Source organism: Protomyctophum bolini (genome assembly GCF_963924005.1).
Source record: "Protomyctophum bolini genome assembly, chromosome: 13".
In the NCBI taxonomy this organism is placed as follows: Eukaryota; Metazoa; Chordata; class Actinopteri; order Myctophiformes; family Myctophidae; genus Protomyctophum; species Protomyctophum bolini.
This window is the reverse complement of record NC_137874.1, coordinates 26,141,707-26,160,153: the sequence shown is the minus strand read 5'-3', so window position 1 is coordinate 26,160,153 and position 18,447 is coordinate 26,141,707. Positions and strand designations below refer to the sequence as shown.

Genomic DNA, 18,447 nt, shown 5'->3' with positions numbered 1-18,447 from the left:
CATTCCAGCTGTGACTTATGACTCGCTCGCTATTGTATACAACAATACATTCACCATCCCGATAAGAATATCTTATGTACACATCTTATTAATATCTTATTTTTACAGCGAAAGAGCAAATTCCTTGTTTGCTATCTAGTGTTAATGTTGTGCCAGATATTATAGGATATTTAACATTAGTTGAGTCCGCCTCGGAGGAGCTTTTAAATTTCGTTTCTCTGGCCCAGACAAGCGTTTTCAACGGCCTGTAGCAGGCGCTGTGATACTCGCGGTCGGGTTTTTCCACCACCGACCGAGAGAACAACAACCGGTCAAGACACCACACACAGCAGTTTGTCACTGTAACACGCGATTACAGATATTTGGCTCTTCAAAGTAAGTGTTACGCGTGATAAAACCCTGGCAGTACGCTATTAATTAATGGCGGCGAATTCTAAAATGTTAAATCTTTTTTTAGAAAAGTTTCACATTTTATCAAGTCGTTTTGAAACTAGCAGATTCACTGCTTGTAGATCGGCTATTTTCAAATAGTCTGTATATAGGGTTAAAGTCGTTAAACTGATCTTGATGATCTAGTTGCATTTGGCTGGTGACCTACTGGAGTCCCCCCAAGGACCACAGGATATCCCATAATCAGCTTACATTTTATAGTGTTCCAGTTCCAATGTTGTCTGCTAATTTATTTTGTTATACATCACTTCCAATTGGGGAGATGGGGGAGACCCCTGTAATAGAACAAACACTATTACAATTATTACTATAGAGCCATTTAACACTTCTAACAGCAAAAAAAAAAAACAGGTCACTTACAAACCTTTGACTTATCAATTTACTCCTGTAAGACTAAGTGACTTACAACCTTGCCAATGTCTCGAACCAGAGACATAAGTAGTAGTAATAATTATGTGGACCTAATTACAGTACTAAGAATTGATAAAATTGTCCCTGATAGACTGTTTAAATGTTTGCAGTCTCAATCCAGTATCTGATTCCTGGCTTTATGCTTGTGAGGATAATTGATTTTGACATTTTAGGGATGTTATTTCCACTTGCAACTGTGATCAAATAAGAAAAGAGTGAATAATAAATCACATTATATAGCAGAATCGTATCAAATCAATATCAAATTAATTTACTGTATGACGTTTTCTTCCCTTTTTACAAAACAGCTTGTCACAGAGAGCTTTATGGAACAGTAAAAAAAGACTACGAGAAAGAAAGAACTAGAGAAGAACAAATCAACAACTAGGCTTTTAAGATATGAAGGCACTGTTTTTGTGTTTTAAGGTTCAAAGTTTCTTTATCTTGTGTACAACGCCTACTGACAGTGTGTACAAAACATTTGATGCCATTTGTCCAGCGTATTTTCTTTCTTCCAGAGCTCTCCTGCAGAGCTGGCCCACGCCATAATTGACATTAAATTAACACTAATCAAAATGAATCATCTGGAATGGATTGCAATATTAAGCAACAATAATTTTACTCATTTAGCCCATGTGTAGAGACTGTAGAGAGTGATAGAACTCCAGGATAAGTGTAGACCTTGCCAGACAATGTCATGAATCTCAAGGGTGAAGTATAGTTACACCTCAGTTGCAGCAGATTAAAACGGGATTTCAACTGTGACTGCTGCAACAGGAGACAAGGACGCAAACCCACAAAGCCGTATGCCATGGAGATGAATTGATTTACTCGGTTGATTTTTAATACTGCGCTGTTTTTCCGTAGGCTTTCCTTGGTCTGGATGTGAAATAATGGATCATGCCAATCTATATTGTCATCATTTCACACACAGCATCATTTCATACAAGAAATTGTGACTTTTGTGCGTGCATACAGACTTCCTGTTCTTTTGGTTTGAGAAGCAATGAAGGGGGTATGTCCAGGGTTGTATTTGATATCCTCTCTGTCATTCGTTTATTATTGCCGGTAAGGACTGGGGAAACGTTTTATCCCTGCTTCTGGTCAGACTGATTTAAATACATACTTACTGTATGTTTGATATATTTGCTATTATTACAACTGAAGTTTATGAAAAAAGTCCCCCTATGTTTTTTAGTTTTAGTTTAAATTTAGAGTAGACAATTATTTTACAACCTTTTCACCCGAATGTATGTCATTTGTCATTATGCCAATTAATACCTCCCACTTGCTGTACCCTATACTCACCTGCCAGCGAGGAGCCCTCACCAGGAGGACATAGAGCCTTCGTCATACTGTTTGAGTCGGTGTGCGTGTGTCCTTGGTCCTATTATGTTTGTGTGTGTGTGTGTGTGTGTGTGTGTGTGTGTGTGTGTGTGTGTGTGTGTGTGTGTGTGTGTGTGTGTGTGTGTCATTCTTTTATTTGGTTAAAGTATCACCTAATTTACCATACAAAAATAATCACATGTACATTTTAGTTTCAGCAGAGATTTTCTACAATTTAGGCATTTAGCAGACGCTCTTAATCCAGAGCGATTTACATTTAGCAAGAACAAAAAGCATGGCAATACATCATATACATCACGCTGTATCGCGTTGCCAGCTCAAAGCTGACTAGTTTATCACATAGAAGCTGTTCTTTTCCTGGAGCCAGCTGTGCCCATGTGGAGTATAATACATCTGCAATGCAGATTTAAAAACAATCCTTTGGTGGTTTGTTTGCCAGCCCTTTATTCTCAGCAGTGCTCCAGTGGTTTAATACCTGTTTTACCATGTAATGAATGAATACAAGCATAGGCCAGCACTAGTGTCTCTTTTTCTGTCTCAGCATACTGTACAGTAGTTGCATCCTGATGAGGTCAGAACCCTGGAGACATAATGCTGGTTGGTCTCCATCAGTCACCACGATGCTGCAGCAACACTGAGCCTACTTTTTAAATGTCTGCAGAAAGATCAGCTTTACTGTATTGTATTTAAGAGCAGGAGAAGTAGTTTGTATGATGACGGTGTACATTACACACACAAGGTTGCTTCAAAGGCAATCTATTTTCTTGCATCATAAGCTTTTGTGTTGTGTACTGCAAGATTTGGACCAAAGCAAAGTAGCTTGCGTTAACTGACCGTTCTAAATAAGGGTGAACTCTAGGGAGCCATTGTTAAATTGTGAGCTGGCTGTCAGTGCTGACATTGTCTGACAGAACGGATATTACCCATGGCTGCTGTTGCGTTCATTGGCCTGTTTTGTGCTGCAGAAATATATCTATTATTACCTACTACCTACGGCCTCTGCTTAATCTAGCAAAGCTCTCCCAGTTTTATATCTACTCGTGTACTAGGTACACACATACTCAAATAGATCTGTCCTTACAGTTGCATGATCTAAAACTACAGTTTGTATGGTAAAGTCATGTTGCCTACAACCAATGAGTCTGACACATTTGGAGTTGGACTTATCTATTGTGAAACAATATACAGTATTAATAATAACTTAGGATATCCTTGCTGTTGGGTAGAAATCAGCTAACTGCAAAATGTTCATTTTTCAGGAAAAGCAATCGAAATTTGTATTGTGACTTTAGGAATAATATTGTCAGATACATGAGAGGGGGAGGGGGGGGGGGTAGCTACTTTAGCCGACAGTTTGAGGGTCCAATGAAGTTAGCTGGCTTTGTCAGAAGCACTTTTTAATACTTTTCATTGTTTCCATATGTTTTAACTAACACACAGACCTAAAGGCACTGATTTATGAAAAGATGTTGTTAGCTGGTTTCTGCCAGACAGACAATAAGCACCAGGTTCTACTGTAGTTCCAACTTTCAATGATTGCATGCCTTCTGTCAGAAGCACTGTATAAAAGTCCTTGCAAATGTATTGTGACTATTTATACAGTAGATTCAGTATCTTCTTCCTCCTGTAGTTTGAGGTTTAGATGGAAGGATTTTGCATGCAAAAACCCTTTAGGTAGTCAGGTTACGTTCTGCAATCCAACCGTGTCTTACTATATAGTTTCTATTTTATTGTCCCCAACAGACCGAAGGCATGGGGAGAGAGTTTGTTTTGCACTCCGCCGTTTGTGAGTCTGTCTGTCCGTCTGTGTACAGCTAATCTCCGGCACGTTAACTCTGTGCAATTTACGTGAAATCTTTCACAGACTTTCCTACTAGCCTTTTCACATTGGCTGTTATAGCGCCACCAACAGGTGGATTTTTACAAAACACATTTTTGAAACAAAATGCCTCAAATCATCCAATTGCCATCCAAGGCGTAAGAAGAAATAGCACCCTTTTCACATTGGCCTATTATAGCGCCAGCAGGAGGCCACAACCTGACCTGCCCTGGTGGAACCTGTGCCCCGAGAGGTAGTGCAATAGATTACCCTATCGGTTTCACTCTGAACAGGGTTTTCTTTTTTGTGAGAATGCTCTTAAATCTACCGAGAAGTTGTTATTCAGCACATCCAAATCAAAGCCTTCCAGGCTACCACCTACCCAGCAGCTAGTTGTCCTTCAGTGCTCTTGGAGGCAGCTGTTTTACTGAGAGGAACAAGGCTTGAGCTGCAGCCACAACACTTTAAGAAAAAAGTCAATCAAACCCCCTTCTCCACACTTGGAGCCCAGGCCAATTTTACACCCAGTTCAATTGATATGCATCGAGATTTAAATCTGTGATCTGTGTAGAATGCAGTACTGTGTATAGTATTTTCCAGTCCTATTGTTAATGTAGCTCGATCAATTCCCTAATTTAGCTGTGACTGTGAGCCTCGGTCTAATAGATGGTGATTTAAGCCATCCTGCTTCTAAAATTTCTCCATTTCTGCATCCTTTCCAAACCACCTCCAGTGTTTTTCCATAATGCAATTTGTCAGTATTCATCTTTACCTACATGAAACTGTTGACAGTATATGGCCGTTGCTACAGTATGTAATGTTTCTCCTTATGGCTAATTTATACCTTGTCACTCACTGAAAATCACTCACATGTTTTTCAGTTGAAAATCACTGATTTTTATCACTTTGATGAAGTATAAAATAAAATTATACTTACACTCATACACTATACACTCACTGGTCATCTACCGCTTGTCCAACATGCATAAATAAAACCTAGTAACCTACTGTTTAACCTAAAATGTACCATAGTAAGTCCATAAGGGAACTGTGTATAAATTGTGTCTACAGAAGAAATGATCTGAATTACCGTACTCGCTTTTTAATTTAGCAGCATTACAGTTCGATTGCTATGCCTCAGGGATCTTGTCGGGGTCTTGTTCTAATTAAGAATCTTTGATGCTAACCAGTGGGGCTTGAAACAGCTGTCAAGCCAAGAGACTTGTTGAATTGCATGGTCAACAATTCTCAGATTATTATTTATCATTATTACAATTTATTCTAGCCATATATTGCTTATTTCCATGCTGGCAATATGCAGTGAACAAAAAGATACTTTAACCCTGAGGATTATACTGTATCCCTACATGGACATGGACTTGGATGACATGTTGTATTTAGATACTGCAGCATGCTAAACTAATTTACCATATGAAAACAGGAATAAATAGTTTGTCTTTACTTTTAACTTTTAACATAATTTCACATAGCTAATAGGCTAATTGCTCATTTTCAACACACACACACACACACACACACACACACACACACACACACACACACACACACACACACACCATAGACTGTAAAAAAAATATGGACAAAGCGTTCGCCGGGTCTGATATGGACGTAAGATGAAGCCAGTCAGTCCTTGTATTGTAAATCGCCATCTTTCTAGATCTGTTTGGGCCCAGCTGGCCCATTGGCTGGCCCAGACAACGAGGCGGGACTTCCCCCCTTCTTCTTAGTTTTTTTTTTTTTTTTACTCGAACGGGGGGTGGCTCCAGATCATAGACTGTAACAGTAGCCACACCCCTCAGAACATACGCGACTTTATAGTAATTTATTTAATAAATGAAACCATAATTTTCCATAAAGAATATTATGACATGAGAAATGAGACTTTAAACTAGTGACTGGAAGCAGAAAGTATTCATGACCATGTTTATTATAGGTAATACAGTCTAGGTGAAGTTGGGCCCAAATACATGGACCTCCATGGGGCTATGTTTTTTTTTTTTTTTTTTATGATTTGTACAGAGATGCAACAAATCAGTTAGCTTTTTAGTCCTGGAGTTTGCTCATAATAAAACAGCCAGTGGCACAGAGTACAGTATCTGGACCCAAAAGTGTGCCAGTTTTCATGCTGTGATGTCAGGAGAGGTAGTGTTACAGAGGAGAGATACATTCACTCCCAGTGGCTGTAACAAGGACAACCCTGTCAACCCATCATGGCATCCATTAAACGACTACAAAGCCCATAGTCAGCAGTGCAGTCAGGACAGTGGTGGCCCAGCTGAACCAAAGGCACGCTGATTGCTCCCTGGTGAGGGCGATGAAAGAGAAGGGAAATAGTGAAAATTATTGCATCCCAAGTCTCTTAATTGCATCTAGTTATCCACATTTCCCCCTGTTGCGTCTCTTTTCCTGGAGTCTTGGTACCTCCCACCAATGATGCATGGAGAGGAAAGGAAGACATGTTTTTAGAGAATGTGACGAAAAGTTTCTGATTACAGTAGCACAGCTGGATCTGCTCTGCTGCCAGTGTCTGATTCTGTTGTTACAATTCACTGATATTAGTAGCTTTCATGGCTCTGTTTAGACACATGTACTTGCATTGACATTGTTATTGAGTCATTTGTCACAGTCACTGATAGGTGAATGTTATCTGCTCATTGATATGGCAATGGCAGCCACAGTTTAATTAACCTCAATCTGCATGTCAATCTGCTCTCTGTCTTTCACTCTTCTCTCTCACACACTCTCTCTCCCAAGGTATATTTATTACATTTTATCCTCATCTTGCTACACTTGTCCAGTGTTTCATGATTACTACTGTTGCTGTTAGAACGCCTGCATTTCATCAAGGGCATCAATAGTGATCTTATCTTATTATCTCTCTCTCTCTCTCTCTCTCTCTCTCAAACACACACACACACGCACTCGCGCACACACACACACACACACACACACACACACACACACACACACACACACACACACACACACACACACACACACACACACACACAACTACTTAACCAGGACTCATATTCGCCAACTGATTATCTTCTGTCTGTAGGAATTTAGTTGGCCTGGCTGTTATGAGAGCAATGAATTTAAGTTGGAAAACAATGCTTTACTGTCTTTGTTCATTTCCCCGCACTCACTCCCCAAAAGTTTCCAACTTCTCAGACATTCAATAACAAAAGATAAATGTAAAATTTAAAGTGGAGTGGGAGTAAACATGGTAGGTCTCCTCAGATTACCTTTGACGCTGTGTCTTTTCTTTTTGCCAGTGCAAACTGCAAATGAAGTTGACAAATTGTCAGATTTATTTGTTGTTGTCTGGTATTTATTGGTTATTTGATGACATGTATTTCCAGTATAATAAAAAACAATAGATTTTCTCTGGCACAGCTTATAAACGTCTACCTAAAAGAGGAAGACGTGCAGAGAGATATTGAGAGTACTGTACATTGATTAGTACTTCATTGTAAAGAACAGACTAATGCCAAATCAAAGGTAATGACAATGCTGTTTCCAAAAGCACAGAAAAATGGCATTTAAAACAGTTTAGAATTAAGTATTAAGCCAAGCTGTATTAAAGCCTTTGCTTTATTTCTCAAGAGAATGCAGGGCATTGCAGGTAAAAGAAAAGCACACATTGTGAAGAAAGACAGCTGTGGTTGGGCTCAAGCTGACTGGCAGATATTTCTGTTTTGTGAGTAATACCACTTTTACAGTCTTTAAATTAATTTTCCACCCTCTACATGTCCTTATGTTGTTCTCTTGGCACAAATGGCAGATAGCATTCTGAAGCTGTCAGGGAATGATGTACGGTGCGTATTAATGAGCGGCGACAGCCCTCGTGACTGACACAGCAAATAGAGTGTGCTGTCATCTCTGAGTGCGTGCAGAAACACACACTGGTGCCAGAGCCACACATCCATATTGCACAATGGTCACCACTCTCTGACTCTCGCAGACATCCCGAATTAGAGGAATTGATTTCAGGGCGGTTGGAGTGGCTGACCTGACAGTAGGAAGCTGACTAGGCCCTGTTTCCTGTGTTGTAGATATATATATATATATATATATATATATATATATATATATATATATAATTTTTTTCTTTAATGTAGGACGGAATAGGATATGAAAATAAAATATAAAAAAGACATTTACTCCCGACCCATGAAAATTGGTCCGCGACCCAAAGATGGGTCCCACCGCATCCTTCAAAAGCCTACACGGGTTGTGCAAGGGCGTGTTGTGATTGGCCATAGTGGACACGCTATGATTGGCCAGTAGCCACTTTGAGTGGCAGTCGGGGCAAACGCTCTCGCCAGAACATCATTTACTACTCGCTGCCTATCAGGTCGCAATTCGAGCAGCCCTGAGTCAGCTAAGCGAACTTCGCAACGTTTGCCACAGCAACTTTCTCGCTTTAGCTCACTCGGTGGTGTCTCACGTAGCTCAAGTTTGCTTGAGATGGCAGCCGGCAGGCCTCCGTCACAGTCTAGTGACTAGTCCATACAGTTATATATATATATGTAAGCTCTAGTCCGCCATTGTTGTAGGCGACAAACACTTCCGCGTTGGCCACAGAAGCTTCCGCGTTGGCCACAGAAGCAGGGTGTGGTTATAAATGCAATCCGTGCAGGATTTAGAATGTCGCGTCCCGACTCCCGTCCCACTGTTTGGGAAACAGTGGTGTAGAGAGCATTGCTCAAGTGGCAACACATTGGAGTTCCTCAGGGAAACATGATCAACTTCTCTGTAACCATTTTAAAGACATCATGCATGCAGGATTTATTTTTCGTCCTCTCACACTTAATAACTTAAGCTTATTTCAGCATATTTTGCCTCGCAGAATGTCAAATGTGCTGCTTTGTGACATGCTTTGCTGTCTAGCCGGCTGTGCTTTAGAGATACTCACATGACCACCAGTCCACCACTAACGTGGGTCTTGCCTGTTGTAACGGAAGAGAAAAAAACAGACAATTTTGTGCGTCCGTATGTGCTTGGGTTTAACCAATAGCTGAACAGCAGGGCATGTGCAACAAGCGATATAGAATTTGCATGATTGCATCTCACAGGAAAAAGGAAAGAGAATATTTTGGGAAGGGTGTGGTGGAAGAAGTGAGGGTCAGATATTACAATTTCACATCATGAATTCTTTCAGTACACTACGCTAACAAGCAAGATGGAAAAGATGGACATTTCTTCAGCTTATGGTATTGAATAAGCGGTGATGTTAATGGCTGCCTGCTAGAACATTCTAGCCTTTGTAGCTTGAGCAAATTTACCTCTTGGATGTACTGAAGGCAGGCAAAGTATCCAGGGGATTAATTTAACTTTTTGCAATGATGTGCTGAAGTATTACATAGAATGTCAAAGCCAATTTATGTACTGAAGTGGATATTCTGGTATAATCTAAAGCAGCAACAGCATCAAATAGTTACAAGAAAAACAAAAAGTAGGGCTGATATTTTACAGCCCAAAAGGCTGGCTTTCATTGCGTTGAATGATTGACAGCTGCCAAGACACGCCTGCTTGGTTTACTTGCCATTGGGCAAGTTTTGATGAATTGAACAATGTGGACCCTGTTGTAAACAAGTGTAAGGCTTAATTGGGTCGTCCACTCACAGTTAACAGTCTTTGTATTGAGTTTGTGCTTGAAATGTACTGTAATTCTGCAAACTGTTAATAAAGATTTCAATCAATCAAAATTGGGGCAAAAATCTCTCAGCCCCAGAGCCAAATCAGCCAATAGAGGGCTGTGCTCAGCCCTAATGCCCGCCTCAGACCGTGACGTCATTGGCTTTTGACACAATCACAGCACCTGCTCGTGTGTGGTTGTATTTTAAATGAAATACGTTTATTATTTACTTTATAATCCGTTTTGTCCCGTGTCCGTGGAGGGGAAATGGAGTTAAGAGACTTGGAGCATATCGTCCATCATTTTGGATATAACAAAAGGAAACGCGACAAAATACGTTTTGTGAGTTTGAAATTCCTTGGGGAAGACAGCTGACCGCACACTGGACCCACAGAAAGGTAGTGAGTGTGTTTACTGTTAGTGTTGTTTTGTTTCGGTGCCGCGTGCGTGCGTGCATGTGTGTGTGTGTGTGTGTGTGTGTGTGTGTGCTTTGCAAGTTGCATTGCATCTTATTTCATTTTGGTCGCGCCAGTTGCGCGTGTGCGCGCGTGTGTGCGTGCGCGCTCGCGCACTGTCATTATTAATGACTGTAAGAACAGCTATCTGTACAAATACAAACAATGTTCAGTGGAGTGTTTGTTGTGCATGGCATGCACTTCTGTTGTTGTGGAGCACTTGCTATAACAAAGTATAGGCCTGTAGTAGTGTCATTGCTGTACTTTGATATCTGGAATATGATGCTATGCTATTGCTGCAGGTTGAATTACCCAGCTAGCAAGTCATGGCGCGCCGCCTGCGGGAGGCGGTCGCCGCGCGCCGCCGATCGTGTCCTCCGCCGGGCGCGTCGCACGATGTGGCCGCGTCGTTCTTGATCAGCGTGTGCCGTGCGCGCCGACGCGCGTGTAGCCGGCGCCCCGCTTCTCTGCCGCGACTCGAACGTCAGCTAACGAAGGCAGCAGCAGGACAGCGTGGAGCTGTCTTATGACAACACCCCCCCCCCCCCCCCCATATATATTGCGACCCCGCACCCCTCCTCCCCCATGCTCACCTCCCTCCCACATATTTATAGAAACATAATAAAGCAGCAAATGTATACTTAATTTTGTTTCTTTATTAGGAAAAAAAAAGGTTACAATGAAATAATTTAGGCACATGTAAACAACCAAGTTTAGAATACAAGAAAACAGTCATACCATTCAAACACTTTAAGCATCATTGTTGGCTCACGAGCTTGTAGATTTGCTATTTTTGAAAAATCGTGAAAATGTGGCCCAAACACAGTGAACGTTTTAACTAAAAACTGCAAGGATTTAGAAGACATTTTGTGGAATCAGTTCTCAAGTTTAATTTCTATAAAACACCAAGTCTATTCTGTGTGGAGTTAGTTATGTAGGCCCAGTAATGTTGCAATAACAGTTACACAGCAATAAACAGAACACACAATCGAGATTCACCTTTTGAGCAAGAAATAGTGCAGCATACATTCAAGAGTCCATTTGGAAACCCCTATAGCGGTGGGTTTGAACCCTTTTCATGCCAAAGTTATTCAGCATTTGAGCCACGGACCACCGTTTGATGAGCTGCCTGCCATGCCTGTCCGTTTCCTTCCTTTATGAAGCCTGACTGGTGGTGGCCGCCAGCAGAAGTTCCAAAATGCACCCTGTCCAACGTCTCCGGCTCTCAGACCCCAGGTCCCTGTCACTGAAGTCCAAGATCCAGTGGTTTTAGCCACTTTAACCATTATTTAAAAAGCTGTAAGCTGTTGAAAACGAGTTTGCTCATTTTGAAACATCGTGAAAATGTGGCACAAATCTGTAAATATATATTATTTTGCTGCAAACGTTTTAACTAAAATCTGTGAGGATTTAGAAGACATATCAGTTCTCAAGTTTAAGTGCTTAAGTCTTTAAAACACCAATTCTCTTCTGAGTGGAGTCAGGAGTTTCTGAGCGTAGCAATGTGTGTATGTCCCCGTGTCTGTATGTCCAAGCACGGAAAGCTGGGTGCGTTCCTTGAGGTCTGGATGTTGCGTATAGTAGAGGGTCAGGGAAACCCGACTGGTGGTAGCCTTTCCAGCAGAGGTTGCATTTGAAGTCGATAGGTCTTCCTCCAGCGAAAGTTCGTCTGAAATCACAGAATTAATTAAATTAATTATTTTCACCGTAATCATTTCTCTGGCTTGTGATCCATGATTTAACAGTTGCCCTGTGGGTAAAACCCAGCCATTTTCTAATTTCTATTCCTGTGCTAAAATGTTCTTACCATTTTTATTATGAATTTTATTTATCCATCACCATCATCTCCACTTCCTCCATGTGACCTCCTCATCTGTAATTTGAACAAAATCAAATACAAAATTGATATGGATTGCATTTGTATAGGGCTCACAACACGTGAGCTTGTAGATCGACTATTTTCACCATGCAACCAAGTGTAAATTCAGGCATTCTGAAATAGGCCTACCTACCATCGACGCATCTGTGTCGCCTCATAGGTTTTAAACATTATTTTAAAAGCTGTTAGCTGTTGAAAAATAGCAGATCTACAAGCTCATCTCCCTTCTACACCTCGGTCATTTAAAATGTCATGATGGTAACAAATTAACAATGGTACACAGTTACACATTGCAAACTTGAGGCAAGAGAGCTTGTAGATCGGCTATTTTCAGCAGGATCCAAAGGCCATAATATATACAGAAGTTACACAAAATATATGGCTTAACCTTGTTATGTAGCTGCTGTTGTTGTTGCCATGATGTAACTGGAGTAGAAACCAGGTCAGGGTGGTAGAGAACGCAGGGTTCCAGTCCTGAGAAGTTTAGACAAAGACAAAGATACAAAATTGAAATTTGTTTTCAGTAAAAAACGTTCAGTTGTTTCAAAAAGTAATTACTTAATTCAGTGGTTCCCACCAAATAACTGTTCAGACAGAGCAGAGACAGGGCAGTTTAATAAAGATGAAAATTAGCATTGATATTTAAGTCCACAGTCATCACAGTAGGCCTATACTTACGTTAGAAAATGCGTTTCATGGTGCAAGTTCTGGAACAAATGACAAAAAATGTGATTTACAGAAAAAATGCTGTTTATGTAGCCTATACACAAGCAACGTATCAAATCTTATCCAATTCGAATAATTGTGGACTTTTATCAACATAAGAAGACGTTAGAAAAGAACATCATGATACATTATTATTGTTCGCTACTAAACCACTTTACTTAGCCTACTTCTGATGAAGTTGCTTTGTTTCCCCAGGCTCCACCGTCTGGGTCTTGGAACGTCATCTTGTTTGTCTGTAAAATGAAATAATATAAAACACCGTCCATAACGCTTAAGCTGCAGTAGCTTTCTATTTATTTCCAACGGAGCTGTATTTAAGCCTGTTAAAATAGCATGAATTATACGTTTGCTAACGTCCGTCCAGACAATAGATTAGCTAGCTAGCTAGCTATAGCTATACCGGTAATCTATTCCCTCTGCTAGCGTTAGGAAACGAAACGATTCTAACACGTGCAATTAAACTACACACAGTATATATCAGATATAAAAATACACTGACCTTTCAACTGAATTTCTCCGGAAAAAAACGGCGAAATATAAGCCTTTGTTGTGGACTGTGGAGTCTTGTCTTAATTCCTAGCTCATTTCTCAATTCTCAACAACAACTCAGAGAAGCCGCAATGCATGCCGGGTGAAGCCTCGGTCCCAGGCTTCACCATAGAGAGGGGGGGGGGCTTCACGGGTGAATTTACTGCACGACCACAGTAAAGTGTTACAAATAAATTACTATAGTCTGCAGGTACATATTATTATTAAAAATATAGCTGCAAGAAGAAGTAGAAGAATAATCCACTTAATTATATTCAATATTAGTTAAAAAAAAAAAACATAATCCTACAAAATATAATATTATTATTATTGATTTATTTTATACATAAGATGCACATCCTTGTCTGAGAGAGAGAGAGAGAGAGAGAGAGAGAGAGAGAGAGAGAGCGCAAAAGAAAGAGAGAAGAGAGGAAGAGAGGGGCGGGGGGGGCAAGCCTCAGGACAGCGTCACGAGGGCTGTAAATGCACACTGTTGCGCAGAGGAATAAAAATCTAACTGAAGTGGGATCGTTTGACGCGCGGACAGCGGGGGGAAGTCCAAGCCCGCCCGGGCGTGCTACGCTGTGAAGGCGACAGCGGGAGGCGGTAGCTAGCGGGGAAATGTTAGCTGGGTAGTAGCATATAGTATAATGGATGTCTAGCCCCCCCCACCCAAAACCACTGCCAGCCGCCACGCCACTGGATATGACCACACATTGGACCGAGCCATTATACTTGAAATTATTGAACATGCTAGTATGTACTGTATGTAGCACAATGGCTCCATATTTCATTTTGTGTTTATGATGAGAACATGATGTTATCTATATACTATAGTGTCAAGCTCAAGGCTCCCATTTATTGTATACCATCTCTACTGTAGCTGGTAGTATAATAGCAACCTATTCCATTCTAGCACTGCTGAATTCATCTGTCTGCATACGATGTCTGGAAAAAGACTGACTGGTGCTGTAGCAGTGAAGAAACGGCTTTATGAATATTAATGACAAGCTCTGGCAATGGAATGGATACAGAAGTCCTCTAGCAGTTCATGTCACCAGACCACAAAGGCAAAGCACACTCATAGGACTTTCAGCACACAAATATTTTGTCTTCTTGTTCTTTTCCTGATAGCACACCCAGCTAGACGACATTTAATAAATGACTTTCACTAGATATTTTCTTCCATACACCTGTTAACCAGGACGAAGTTCACCGTCCTTTCTATTAGTAACGTCATCGAAAATGTTCCCCCCCTGTTTAGCCGACGACAACGAAAATCTTAAAACGTTAATAACTTGCGATGTGTTTTGGCTACATTTAGCTGCTCCAGACACATCCGGTATAACTTCCGGTCCGTTGGTAAAAGTGCTTTGTTGCTATAAATCGCTATGATTTAATGGATTAAATAACCCCGGGCAATCGGAGTGTTAATGTAGTGTTTACCTGTGGAAAAAATGAAGAAAACATAGACGCAAATTATTATGCTCATTGCTGTATTTATTAGCTTCACAGAGTTAAATTACTTTCTTATTCTCAAATGATTAGCTTATTATTAGATGACATGCAGTATCTTGCTCAGCCCAGGACACGTTCGGTTAACCCATTAAATAAGACCTGAGGCAGATTCTACAAATGCCTAAACACTAAATTCTAAAATGAAACGGATGCTTTCCTGGTCTTAATGTGTAACATTTTGCTTTTAATGGGACCCGGTGAGGGACAGGCAGACTAAACAGACACACACTTGAATTACAGCTGAAGTCAGATTCATTCTCGTTTCTGTGAAATTGCCACATGATGTTGCATTTGGACTGATTTCCTTCCCCGTCCATGCCTTATTGCATAGTGCATACGAATTGTGGCTTACTGTAGTGTGCGTGCGTGCGACGTGCGTGCGTTTATGGAGAGATCTCTGTACAGATCTCTACTTACAGATTTGAAACTTTTATCCCGTCTCTCATCTCTGATCCTCCCATTGCCAGCCAGCCTAGTAGTAGCACTTCTTCCATTTACACTTGCTTCCAGTTTTATACACTGAATATCCACAGAGCACATCATTGCTCTGTATGTTGGTTCATAGTTTTATACCCTGAATAACCACAGAGCACAGTATTGCTCTGTATGTTGGTTCATAGTTTTATACCCTGAATAACCACAGAGCACAGTATTGCTCTGTATGTTGGTTCATAGTTTTATACCCTGAATAACCACAGAGCACAGTATTGCTCTGTATGTTGGTTCATATGTTTATACCCTGAATAACCACAGAGCACAGTATTGCTCTGTATGTTGGTTCATAGTTTTATACCCTGAATAACCACAGAGCACAGTATTGCTCTGTATGTTGGTTCATATGTTTATACACTGAATAACCACATAGCACATCATTGCTCTGTATATGTTGTACTTGGTTCATAGCGTCGCTCTCATTATCGGATCCTTCTGCAACGTTTAGGAAATGAAATGCGGCACGTTTCTGTAAGACTAAAGACAAACATTTAAGGGCATGATGAGAGCTATAGTCTTTTTGATGTAGGATGCAGAGCTCTCTACCATACGCAATTATGTCCATCTTTTCCAGGTCAAACGATGCTGAAATGCTAATTAAAGGATCCCCGGCTGTGTCTCAGTATGATGTCATCTCCCATCCTTCCATGCTCCACAGGAGCTCTCATTTGAACTGATATTGCTGTGGACTTGTGTGTGTGTGTGTGTGTGTGTGCGCGTGCGTGCGTGTGTGTGTGTGTGTGTGTGCGCGTGTGTGTGTGTGTGTGTGCACATGCATGCATGCGTGTGTGTCTGTGGATACTGTATACCGGTAGATAGATAATACACATCATTTATTTCTCAGTTCATTTTTAATTGACAAGCACAATCTACGTCTTCAGAAATCTATCAGCTGGCACAACGCTTTGGAGGTTTGGTCCTCCAACTTAGGTTTGATGTTTGATCATTTCGAATCCAGCCAGAAATCCCTGCAGCCGGTTTTCGAAGAAGCACATTACAAATATCTGTACTGTAGGTCAGATAGAAGTGATCTGATGTGCAGTACCATAGCGTGTACATGTTCATTGAAGACCACTTGTACAGTGACTCCATCCTATGATCCTCGCAAAACACAGTATATCCACCTCGTCAAGATTGTTCCATTCTGGAACACAGAAACAAATTAGAGCCAGAGTGAATGAAACAGAACCAGTATTTAAGGTACAGTGTTAGGCTACCTTCAGCTGTGTTTACGTCCTTATTTACCCATCTGTCAAAAAGGTCCATAAGCATTTTGTCATCAATGCTAGTAATCATCACTCTTAACCATTTAAGCCCCAGTAGACCTTGTAATACAGTGAATGGTGAGAAGAGTACATATACAGTAAGCTCACAACATGACCATGTTATCGGCTGGTTTCCCTAGTTTTAGGGGTTACTGTGCATTTTGGGATTGGGGTTAGGATTACGTTTAGGGTTAGGGCTGGGTGAAGGTTGGGGTTAAAACATATAAACTGTAATCAATAAAATAATCGGTAAGAAATCGATAGTTGCAGCCCTACTCACAAGTATAGTATAGTAATGCCTGCTATGTGAATGTGTTCGTGTGTGTCTTATAGGCTGTCATTTGTGATACTACATTGCTATTTATTTCATCACCAAAGTTAAATCCATGAACTAACTGCATGCACAAGGTGAGGCTGAATCATGTATACGTGATTGTACACCATGGGGTGTGTTATTGCTTCATCTGATGGTTGCTGAGAAAAGCCTTAAATTAACAGTCAAATCATTACGGTACACTATCTTTGTTGGCAGTGACTTCCGTCAGCCAGTTGTGCAGCAGCACTTTTGGTACAAATTTCACTTTACTGTGGTGCACGCTCTAATGCTTTTAGCAGTAGTACATTTTGTTGGACACTTGGTCGGTTGGCAAGAGAGGGTGCCATGCATTGTGAGGTTGTAGATTTTGCCATTTTCACTGTTTTATTTTTCAATTTCTTTTTTTGAAAGGTTTCTTGTCAGAATGTCAGGTTGAAAGAGGTGGGTATTGTGATATATAATATTTTTGGAGGGGTGTAGACCTATTATTATTGTTCCTTTCATTTTACTACTGTAGGGGGGGAAGAGAGAACAAGTTTATGTGTGTACTCTACTGTGTACAGCAGTGGGCGGCTGCACTCCAAAAAGCCAGATGGGGCTGGAGGTCCCTTGCCACTCCACTCAATGTCCTTCTGCTCTAGAGGAGGGCCATGCCCCCGGATAAGTGCAAGCCTCAGGATGAGTTCACACATTATGACATTTACAACAGCCACAAAGTTGTTTTGCAGTGTTGCATAAACCCTTTCATCTCCTACTATATTATCGTGTGCTTTTTGGTAAGTGGGCTTTATTAAAGGTGGACTGTTCCTCTTTACAGTCATTTTAGGTAATCTCTCAAGACAGATTCAGCAGCCAGCAGCTGAAATTCAAAGGAAATTATTTTTTTATTTTAGCCGATGGGTTCCCAGATTGTTCTTTTTCCCATCTACATTAAATCTCTTCGGCTGGAAATAGCCTATCTATAGAAGCTCACAATGTGTTTCAAATGCGCCGCGTGGTGAGCTTGTTAGTGAATGATCCTCCCAGAATAGGGATGCTGGAGTTCAAGTGGTTAATTCAATGTTTCTGAGTCTAAACGCTGTGGGAGCAATTGAGAGTTTGTGGAGGCTTTTAGTGCCCTTGCAATGCATATTTTGACCATAGACTAAGTAGCGAACCAACATAGTAAAATCCTCAGTGTTAGTGTATTTTTTTTTTTTTACATTTGTACACTCGGTTAAATCAGGTCAGTTTGGGTAATATAATACTGTGTACTACTGTATGCTCCATTATCATTCATATCATTCATTATTCATATCAACATGGTGAGTTTAAATGTTCCCACCCAGACGAGTGGTGTTTAACGTGGCAGTTTGACGTATGATTGAGATTGAAAACTTGCTAGCTTCAAGCACTATAAAGCACTAAAGCACAAAAAAAGTAGAACACCCCCCCCCCCCCCCCCACCCCACCACACACACACACACACACACACACACACACACACACACACACACACACACACACACACACACACACACACACACACACACACACACACACACAAACTCTAATTTGTGTATCTCCACTCCTCTGT

General features: G+C 40.9%; 1 protein-coding gene across 8 annotated transcripts in view; it reads left to right on the top strand.

The window, feature by feature from the left end:
• auts2a (activator of transcription and developmental regulator AUTS2 a) overlaps positions 1-18,447 on the top strand; it is a 322,838-nt gene that overhangs the window by 3,654 nt on the left and 300,737 nt on the right. The gene's annotated exons all lie outside the window — the stretch shown is intronic.